Source organism: Eptesicus fuscus, chromosome 13 (genome assembly GCF_027574615.1).
Source record: "Eptesicus fuscus isolate TK198812 chromosome 13, DD_ASM_mEF_20220401, whole genome shotgun sequence".
In the NCBI taxonomy this organism is placed as follows: Eukaryota; Metazoa; Chordata; class Mammalia; order Chiroptera; family Vespertilionidae; genus Eptesicus; species Eptesicus fuscus.
In genome coordinates this window covers 43,981,812-43,993,372 of record NC_072485.1, presented here as the reverse complement: position 1 = coordinate 43,993,372, position 11,561 = coordinate 43,981,812, and positions in this window count along the sequence as shown.

Below are 11,561 nucleotides of genomic sequence, written 5' to 3'. Positions count from 1 at the left end.
AGAGAGAGAGAGAGAGAGAGAGAGAGAGAGAGAGAGAGAGAGAGAGACATCAATTGGTTGTCTTCCACAGATACCCAGATATGGGTGGTGATCAATCCTGCAACCTTGGGAAGTGTCCTTCACCTTTCCATGCACTGGCCAACACTGTAATCACTGAGAAATTCCAGCCAGGCACATAAGAATTTTAAATACTTTTATTTACTCTGACATGACAAATTTCATTTTCATCTGTGCAATGGTTGTTATTGCCCTTTACTTTTACTAAACCAAAGGATGACCTGTAGCCTTTTTTACAAAGAAAAGATGTTTGTGTGACCCAGCATCTCTCCTGCTTCATCTTTCCTATGCAAAACACATCCACAAACCACTTTTGAGTCTGGGCTTTTATACCTGCTCTTCTCTCATCAGGCAATGCTGCCCTGGTATCAGTAGGACTCACTCACATCCTTCAGTTAACAATCTCTTTTCATGTTCCTTTACCATAAAGACCTGCTCTGACTTGCTTACCTTACTTATAGTGCAACCATTGCCATTATTTACTGTATGTTTGAAAAATTTCTCTCATTATCTACACTAATAAAAGAGAAACATGCAAATGGACCATCACTCTGCTATGCTCACCAGCCAATCAGGAGGGAATATGCAAATTAGAAGGCCAAAGATGGCGGCCACCCAGCTGCTCCAGGGGTGGAGTGGCTGGGCGTGGCAGGACACCTGCTATGAGAGTGAAGAGGCTGTGTGTGTGGGGGGGGGGGGGGCGGGTGGGGGGGGCCGGGAGTCGAAGGGATCTATAGGAGCAGCACTCTGTCTGACCACAGTTAAGATGAAGACTGCAAACTCTGGTCAGAGTCTGCTGCAAAGATGAAGGCTGCTGACTCTGGCTGGAGCCTGCAGCAAAGACAAAGAAGGCGGACTCTGGCTAGAGCAAAGGACTGGATCCCAGGTGCCAGAGGAAAACCGGTGCTGGAAGCCAAGGGAAGGAAGGCCTATTGCATGAATCTCTTCGTACAACGGGCCTCTAGTTATAACATAATATGTGACAATGTGTTTGTGTAAATGGCAAGAACAATCCCTTTATCAGATGTGTACATAAAGTTAGTGAGTGTCTTACAAACATCATTTATTTTCAATACACAGAGTTGCAATGATCCTAATGTTTTCAGTATCCCCTTTACTACTTTACAAGGTTCATCAAAGACAAAATAAGCAACTTAGGAGGTTCTGGGCAGTCTTGTTGGATAAATAGTAAAATTTCATGTTTGCCTGGAAATATGCCAAGGACATTGACAGGAGCCTAATGGTGTGTATGCATATTGATGATGGAGAGGGAGATAGCATAAAGATACTCATAGGATCACACAAGTCACATATCTGAAAAAATAGAAAAACAAATGAAGTAAATTTCAGTCTTGCAATAGAAATATCAAAATATTAGGCAAGATTATTCAACTAACTTTTCATCTTTTGAATTACATACTAACGACTAAACTAATACCAATAAACACAGAAATTAGTCTAAATAGTTTAAACCACTATGACCCTGACATCCACCTAGTTCAGTAACAGTAAATGAAATAATATATATACAAGCTGATGTGAAAAACACTACGAGAGAGATGTGCATGTTGTTGGGAAATCAATTATTGAGGCAGATAAACGGTTGTCCAGCAATTCAAACTTAAATACCTCAGGGTTGAACTGGAACCTGAGGAAGATAAAGGAAATAAGGCATATGGAAGAGAAAAAAAAAAAATTAGGTAAAGGAAATGACCCATTCATTGAAGATGCACCACATTTTCTGAGATGGAAAATGCCAGTGTGGCTGGTGTGAGAAAACTGCTAGTCTTTTGGCATCACATGAGCCTGCAATGACCTATGGCACTTAGTGAATTATGTAACATTTAGGAACACTTTGCCAAGAGCAAAAGTAATCACCAGTGTTGGGCTGTGGAGTAATCGATGGATCCAGTGGGGGATTGGGAAGATGAGTAGGATGCACATACAGTTGCCCAGGAGAGAGATGATAATAACTTTCAGGACAATAAGATGACAGACATGGAGAGCAGGTGATGAGTGAAACATAGGGTAAGGTAAGAGGAAAGGATGGAAAGTTAGATTAGATAACTGAGAACAAAGGGTTAACATCAGGCCTAGGTTTCTTTTTCCTATAAATGTAATATTGGATAAGTCTTCTAATAAGTTTTTTGTTTGTTTGTTTTTGTTGTCTGGAAAACTCATGAGACTATAGCAAAGTGGAAGATCAGCTGCCTTGCAAGGTCAGATTGTTGATAGCAAAATTAGCCTGATGTGGAAAGTGCATTTGGACTTAGGTGGATTTCATATAGACTTCAAATGCCAGTTAATATGCTTAGACTTCATTTTTCATATGGGGATTGTGACTTTTAAAACCACCATTGTATCTTTATGGCCCTTGAATGCTATGCCTATGAGTTTTCACAATGTAATTTATACTCTGTAGCTCTCTATCTCTAGGCTTACATAAACCTTGGTGGTTTCACATACATCTACTAAGTCTGGCTTCTTAAAAGGCTGAGATAACAGAAATAAAGTACCTTCCATAGCACTGTGAAGACCATCACTAATAGCTCAGCTAAGGCAGCCAATGTCAGCATGCCTCCTGACCTGTATCCTCAGCTCAGCTAACTGACCCTGACAGCTTATATCTCACAGGTCACAAGATGGTAATGACCATTCAAATTGGAGATGATGCTGGTGGTCAGTCAAAGAGGTGTGGACAAAAGAACTGCATGCTAACCTGACTAGCTCAGGAAAGGCCTGTGTGGTAGCCTTGCAAATTCAGAGACCTAGAGTAATCACAAAGAATGGTCTGAAATGAAAAGTTTTTAAACTATAAAAAAGCAGTTTTGATGGGAAATCATGTCCTAGGTTGGTATTTTCCCTGAGAAAGTCAATTTTTACTTTAACTTAGCCTGTCTAATGTCCTTTAGCATCTATGATAACATATGGTTGAAATGTCCAGGTAATTTTCCTTTTTTCTTGACCCCGTAAAACACATGCACTACAGTACAGAGACCACAGATACCCTCATTGTTATTGAGTTAATTGCTGACTGTTAACTATCCTATACCCACCCAAGTAAAAGTAGAATGTGTCTATTATTTTACTTTTTATCCAATCCCAGAAGTTCCATCCCTCCTTTCCTTGCTTTCTTCTGCCTCAGCCTTCCTAATCTATCACCAATGGATTCCATGTAACACACCTACATCTTCTCTTTTGATTCTAATCCTATATAATAAAAGCCCAGCGGCTGAATGGCAGAACCACCAGAACGACCATGGCCCCTTGCCCCTGGCTGGTCCCACCCCAAGTGGCCCCCCTACCCCTATCAGGGGTGGGGTAAGCCCACAAACCAGCCCTTCACCCCAGCCAGCCCCACCCCTGATGGGCCCTCATCAGGGAGGGCTGGCTGGACCCCACCAGTGAACCAATTCGTGCAACAGACCTCTAGTGCAGTCAGTGGTCGGCAAACTGCGGCTCGCAAGCCACATGCGGCTCATGAGCTGCGGTTTGCTGCTCTCTTGACTAATGAGTTTGCTGACCACTGCTCTAATGTATAAGGTGCAAAACTACCATTCTCTGGAACATTGTAGAGGGCCACCTGGGAAGGCACATGGGCATTTCTTTAAATTGTTGTCAGCTGAGTCCGAGACAACTGGCAGAGCCGCATCTCGGATACACATTTCCCCAAGATGTCGGAAAGTGTAATCAGCTTGGCCTTCATATCAGCCCAGGTGTGGATTTAGATATGAAAATCCAGTCAAGCACTAGGAATGCTAGGGCCTACTTAAGAATGCAAATAAGCTCCTTTGATCCTAAGTTTTGGTGATACTTCCTGGTATTGGGGGTATAAAATAAATGTGCTGCGTGGGCTGAGTTGTCACTGCCTCTCCATTAGAGAGAATGGCGTCCACCCAGCTCCCAGCTTTAAATCTATTTCTGCGTCTTCTTTCTTTCTTTCTATTATTTCTCAATCCCTGGCCGCCTCCACTTAGAACCGGTTTGTTCATCTCTCTTTCCGTGCTGGACGTGGAAAAGGGAGATCCCTGCCATATCTGGCCCCCGCCGAATCTGGCCCCGCAGAACATTATCTCAGTCCATTGAGATTCTGCTCCTAGCAATTGTGGGCATTTTGGCTTAAATAAGCACACAAAAATTCTTCACCAGTTTGAATGTTTCTTAAGTTACCAGAGAGTATCACAGAGTGGTAACACAGTGATGCTCATTCTCCCACCTGGACTCAGTATAGCCCTGTGGCTACAATCTAGGACCAGGAGCTCTCTCAGGAACTTTAAGTAAATGGGACTATGAAGCAATAAAGAAAGAAAATATCTCAGTAGATATTCATGTCTTGATGGTTGCCAAAGTTTGATGGTAAAAGAATATCTGAAGTATCAATTAATAAATTTTCCCTTTGCTCTGTTCTCTGAAAGGGAAAACTTATAAAGACTGCATGGAGATGAATTTAGACCTGCTAACACTGTCTACTAGTGCTATGGTCATCATACATGAAGGGAACCTGATAAGGAATGAGGCTGAAGAAGAACAGAAGTGTGTTCCAGCTAGTGCTCCAGATACTGAAAATAGTCCAGAGGCTATATGCAATTAGCCCCTGGCAGCAGGATCAGGGATAGACATTGTATTAGGGTAGATATCATTTAATATCTATCCCTGGTTTATGACTCCAGCATGATTCAAATTTGGGGAAGGAACCTTCAATTATTTTGCATCTCATCCAAGATCCAAGCAATCCTAAGACCCACCAGGACCCTTTAGAGGAGGGAGGAGCAGGGTTATGCATTCTGCCTTGGGGCTGCAGAATTTATTTTTATGGTGGGGCTACAAGGAGCTAAGGTCAAAGCAACTGGCCACAGGACACAGAAGAGGAAAGTGCAGAGGAGCTTAACTCATCACACATGGAGTTTGACCCCACTATTACTTAATCAATGACCAGGCTCCACAGCAGGCAGGCAGATAGATAGGGAAACAGGAGTAGTGTCTGTGCTGGAAGGATATCACAAACATGAAGCCCATCCTTGAGGACTTAGGGGTTTGTGCCACATAGGAGGCTCTCTGCGGACCTGCACCAGAAACCTGAGCCCACAGAGTGTCTGCCTTCAAAAATCAGCAAGGCTTATGCCCAGAAGAACCCTACGGGTGTAGCATACAGGATATTCCTCTTTTAAAATGCAGGTGCACATGAATTAAAGATCTTTTAGGACTTGCTCCATGACCCGTAAAAAAGCAGAGGTTTGAGAAGTGCCTAGACATGTGAGAAGAAAATCCCTCTCCTGCAGGAGGAGTGGAAGTCTGTTGGACTCTCACCTGAGGCAGAGACCTGGGACTGGGGGTGACATTTGTGCTCCACCCTCTACCTTATGAGAACAGAGGTGCATCTCCATCTAAACGGTCAAAGCCCCTGGATGCACCAGCCCTATCCCCATGCTGCAGCCCCCAATGGACAAAGCTGACTGGGGAGTGCCAGGCTCCCATCCCTTCCCAGGGCTATCACCACTGCCTCACCTTTGTGATTCTACTGGAGTGGCCTCTACCAGCCACCAAGGCTCTGCCCCAGCCATTGGGCCAGGGCAGCCCTCACAGGGGAGCTCCTCAAGCCGGAGGATCTAATGGCAGAGGTGGGAGGGGCTGCATTCCTGGCCCCAAGGACTGAAGCAGTTTTGAGTAGACTAGCACCCCCCAGGCATAGGTCAGAAAGCAGAGTGAAACTCACCCCCATTCTTCCAGGGAAAAAAAGGTCTATTCACTTGTTCTGGTGTTTCAGCTATTTGAAGATCAGGATTCACTCTCCAAACCAGAGACCTGAAGTTCACAAAATGGATTTAAAGGTGCAGAGTGAAAATGAAAGTTAAATTCTTAGGGGAGGAGCAGGAAGTGATAATCTATCGACCAATGGGAGGCCTTCAGAAGGACCTCAGGGAAATAGGAACACTTGGTGCCTTAGCTCAGAGGGGCCAGTGACTACATTCTTAATCCTACCTCAGTTCTGCTCCCTGAAGCTGTTCTCATGGCTCTCACAGTAATTCATCTTCTGGAGAACTAGGCTGACCTGAGCTGTGCACTGTCACACACATCAACCTCATCTTGAATCCTGAGTCTCTACATCTCTTTCACAATTTCCCTGAGGGAATTTTAGATGCAATCTAAAATTATTCAACATACAAAAAAGTAGAGAACATGACTCATATTCAATAGAAAAGTTAATCAGTGGAGACCAACTCTGAAATAAGCCAGATGTTGGATTTAGTAAACAAGGATTTCATAGCAGATATTATTTCTGGGGTGATAGATGTAGAAGAAAATATACTTATAATAATCACCAAATTGTCAGAAATCAGATAGAAATAGTTTTTGTTTTTAATTGAAATACTAAAACTACAATCATTCAGAAAACAAATCCAGGTTTGGCTTATAAAAAATTTGGAATCACAACATAAAGACTAACTAAAATTAAAAGTAGATTAATAGAAATTACCCAATTTGAAAATTATGGACATGTCCTCAATAATCTGTAAGAATGATCAAAGTAAAAACAAAGGCTTAAGCCACAGCACAACTAGTCAAATACAGCAATAATAAAATATAGAGGTTGCATAAAAATGAATTTAGACCCGCTAACATTGTCTACTAGTGCCATATTCATCATACATGAAGGAAACCTGGTAAGGAATGAGCCTGAAGGAGAACAGAAGTGTATTCCAGCTAGTGGTCCAGATACTGAAAACAGTCCAGAGGCCATATGCAGTTAGCCCTTGGCTGCAGAGACTGCCTCTGATGAACAGCAAGATCAGAGATAGATATTGTATCAGCGTAGATATAATTTAATACCTACCTCTGTTTTATGACTCCAGCATGATCCAAAATTGGGGTAAGAACCTCCAATTATTTTGCATCTCCTCCAAGATCTAACCCATCCTGAGACCCACCAGGAGCCTGTAGAGGAGGGAGGAGCAGAGCATGCATTCTGCCTTGGGGCTGCAGAATTTATTTATGGTGAGGCTACAGGAGCTAAGGTCAAAGCAGCTGGTGCCACAGGACACAGAAAAAGAAACTGGAGAGAGAGAGAGAGACCCCTCTCCCATCACAGGTCTTCCAGAAATGGAGAACTGAAGTATTTTTTATGAGACAGGGACCAGAGCAGACACCTGCCAAGTAGTACAGTGTTTCTATTTCTCTTGGCTAATAAGCAGGTTGGCAGCAGTGGGGAATGAAAATGCCAGACACGTGCTATAGGAACACTCCTTCCTGTAGCATCTGCCCTGCTGTCTCACTGGAGGGGAGAAGAGGCTCTACTCACTCCTGAGGACAACTGCAGGAAAGAGTGAGGCTGGCCAGGAAGGGAAACATTGACCTACATACCTAACTGCTGAGGAGCCTATACAGAACCCCTGCCCTGCCTCTGTCATTGGAAGTCATAATGTGAACCAACACCTGAAACATGGAGACATGCCTGGGAAAACAGAGGAAAGGCTTTTTAATGAAAGATGATTACTATGGTAATAGAAAAGAAGGTCAAATCAACTTGTATCTAATATATCCACTTAGATTAAAAAAGTTATTCCCGTCCTATCTAATAGAATAGTAATATGCAAATTAACCATCACTCCACTATACCCACAAAGCCACGCCCACCATCCAATCAGGAGCAAGCACACAAATTATCCCAACCAAAATGGCTGTGGCCACAGAGAGAGCAGGAGGGAGGCTTGGGTTTCCCTGGCGATGGAGGAACCCAAGCTTTCTGCACACCCTGGCCTGCCCAGGCCTCCACTTAAGGCTACAAAGTTTCAATTATAGAAGATAAATAAATCCTAACAGAAATGGCTGCTGCCATGGAGTGAGCAGAAGGCTTGGCTCCACTCCTGGCTACAATGTTTCAATTGTAGAAGAAAATAAATAAATCCTAGATACCAGGGCCTCCACTTGGGTCGCCAGGGGGTGTGGCCAGCCTGCAAACCACCACAGGCCCCTCGCCCAGGCCACTCCATGCCCCAAGGGAACCCCCACCTTGATCTGGTACACCCTTCAGGCCAGCTGTCTCCCACCCATGCACCAGGCCTATATCCTATCTAATAAAAAAGTAATATGCAGATTGACCATCACTCCAACACACAAGATGGCTGCTCCCATGTGGTCAAAGATCCTGCCCCCATGTGGACACAAGATGGCCACCACAAGATAGCCAGTAGGGGAGGGCAGTTGGGAGGGACCAGGCCTGCAAGGGAGGGCAGTTGGGGGTGACCAGGCTGGCAGAGGAGGAAAGTTGGGGGTGATCAGGCTGGCAGGCAGAAGTGGTTATGGGCAATCAGGAAGGTAGGCAGGTGAGCAGTTGGGAACCAGCAGTCCTAGATTATGAGAGGGATGTCCGACAGGCAGTTGGACATCCCTCGAGGGGTCCCAGATTGGAGAGGGTGCAGGCTAGGCTGAGGGACACCCCCCGTCCGTGCACAAATTTTGTGCACCAGGCCTCTAGTACTTAAAATAAAGGAGTAGGTGGCTACAATAAAGATAACACTATCTTTTAAACTAAAGAAATAATTACTAACTGCACAATACAGTGTAGTTACCTATAGGCATGATGTTATCTAGAACATATTCATCTTGCATAACTGAAACTTTAAACCTGTTGAATGCAGCACATTAAGCATTTAAGATGTTAAATATTATGTTAAGTGTTTTTACCCCAATAGATAAAGGCAATGAGATTGATAGCAGATTATTAAATAGCAAATCCAAAGAAAATGTTTAGAGGAAATATATTACAACCTAAAACTGTGTACTAGAAAGCTAACCATAAGATCAAACATATTTGAAAAATTTAAAAAACAGAATATTTATCATGCAAAAAGATGAGATTAAAAAGGATGTGGTTCCTTAATGAAGTATTCTATTTCAAAGCACAACTAAAGTACTAATATTTAAAGTAGATTAATATTCTTTCCCAACATTCACTATTTGAAACCACATAAAATGAATCAACAGCAATCTGGACCACTGCTTATGTGCTAGGAAATGAGAAAGTTAGTGCAAACATTCCATTCCCACAACATTCTTATCCTGTTATTCTTAGTATTTTTATTTCTGATGAGAAACTGAATGTGATTTAATTTAATCTAATATGGGCCAGTAAGTAGCAACATCAGTATGATTATGAAATTCTACCTGATTTCAAAGTCAAAGCTCTTAACTGTCCAGTGGTCACTCTCTACAACATGTCACCTACAAGCGCACTCTGGTCATTAAGTATTCAACTTGGTTTTCACCATTTCTATGAGCAGCTCCTGCTTAATTAATGTCTATGAGGTTTGAGCACATCACTATATCTTGGCACCTAACATTTTCCCATCATGCTTCAGGTTCCTTGTGTAAATCAACATCGCATGGGATTTCCCTGCTACCCATAACCTAGGTAATTTGGCTGCTATGTTTTCCTTGGAAGTGAACTACAGAAAGGGCACCTGAGCTGGAGAAACACAGACTTAGTCAGTTCTAATCTTGTCTCTTCCACTCATTAGCCATGGAACATTGGGACATACCTCATAAGTTTATAAATTTCTTCAACTCCATGAAGAATTTACTTTTTAAAAATATATATTTTATTGATTTTAGAGAAAAAGGGAGAGGGAAAGAGAAACATCAATGATGAGAATCATTGATTTGCTACCTCCTGCACACCCCCTACTGGGAATCGAGCCCGCAACCCAGGCATGTGCCCTTGGCTGGAATCGAACCTGGAACCCTTCAGTTCACAGGCTGATGCTCTCTCCATTGATAAGAATTTCTTTATTTTATGATACTTTTGAAAATTACTTGGATAAAGATATGCACCCTCTCTGTATATAATTATAAAGTGTGTGTGTGTGTTTGTGTGTGTATGTGTGTGTGTGTAAGTATAAGTGCATGTACATACCTTTCCCAAGCCAAGTACTCTCTTTTTCATTCTACTGGGATGTTATTCCCTCTTTATGTCTTGACTTGAATTCTGTGCATTAGCTGCCCTAATTTATAATGTACAAGAGGCATAGTGCACAAAATTCATGCATGGGAGGTGAGGAAGTCCCTCAGCCCGGCCTGTATCCTCTCGCAATCTGGGACCCCTTGAAGGATGTCAGGCCTAAACTGGCAGTTGGACATCCCTCTCATAATCTGGGACACTGCATGCACCAGTGACCATATTTTTCATACAGGTGAAAGGCATCTTGCTGTTGTATGGCCAGCTACATTTGTTTTTGCCCTGATTATAAAAAGTAGTACATATGATCCTTCTGAGGCAGTAGTACCATTTTCCCCATCTTATGGGTGGAAAAACTGAAGCAGAGAGAAGTTAAGTAATTGGTTTTGTCACACAGTTATACGTGTCAGAATCAGGGCTGACCACAAAATGTGCAAGCCAGAGTCCATGCATGTTATCACTGCATCATCCTATTTTTTCAGGGTTAGAGTAGCCCTGCCAGGTTTTAATTTTTAAATCTAAGAACTGTTCCCAATATATAGGGTAGAGTCCCTAGGCCTGGCCAGTGATCAGGGATATCTGTGGGGTGATTGGTGGGTGGGGAGATGGGGGGGGCAGTGGCACCCACCTTGGCTGGCTCTTCTCCCCCAACCCCCATCACTGCCGCCAGTCACCTCCCTCTCGGGGGCCAGAGGCTTAATGCAGGAGCTACCCCCAACTGAGGGTAGCTCCTGTGTTGATCCTCTACCTCCTGGTGGTCAGTGTGCATCACAGCAACCAGGATGTTCTGCTAGTCGTTCCACTGTTTGGTCAATTTACATATTAGGGTTTTATTATATAGGATGTTTCTCTAAAGAAAGTTTGTTCCTTTACTATTCTCAGTGAGTCTATTTCTCATAATTTGAAACTGATTATAAAAGAAAAATAAAAGTGAATTGGATGGTATATAGGGTGCTATGCTCAGATGTTTTAGCACAGGAAAAGCCCAGAATACCAAAAGGCTGTCCCTAGATATGGGTTCCTCTGCTGGATAAATTTGGAAACTCAAATTTTTGTAGTTTTTTAAATTTCCAATAAAGGGTCATAAAATAGTACCAGCCTTGCCATGGTCAATGTTCTCAGTGGCTAGAGCTCCAGCCTGAGCACCAATGGGTGGCTAATTTGATTTCCAGTCAAGGGCACTTACTTGGATACTTGGATTACAGGTTTTATCCCTCTGGGCACACATGGGAGGCAACCAATCAATATGTCTCTCTCACCTGGATGTTTTTATCTTTCTCTTTTTTTCTCCCTATCTCCCTTCCACTCTCTAAAAATCAATTTAAAAAAAAATATCCTCAGGTGAGGATTAACAACAACAACAAAAAAAGTAACAACCTGTGTATAAAAGTTCTGTAACACAAGACTGGGACTGGAGTGATCTTGACAAGTAGATTCTGGGCACTTGACAAATGTGCTTCAGTAGAATCATTCTCTGTTCCTCTGAAAGGAACACTTCCATTGCACAGGACACTGACACAGCTTATACATTTTTGTGATCATGAGAGAAAAT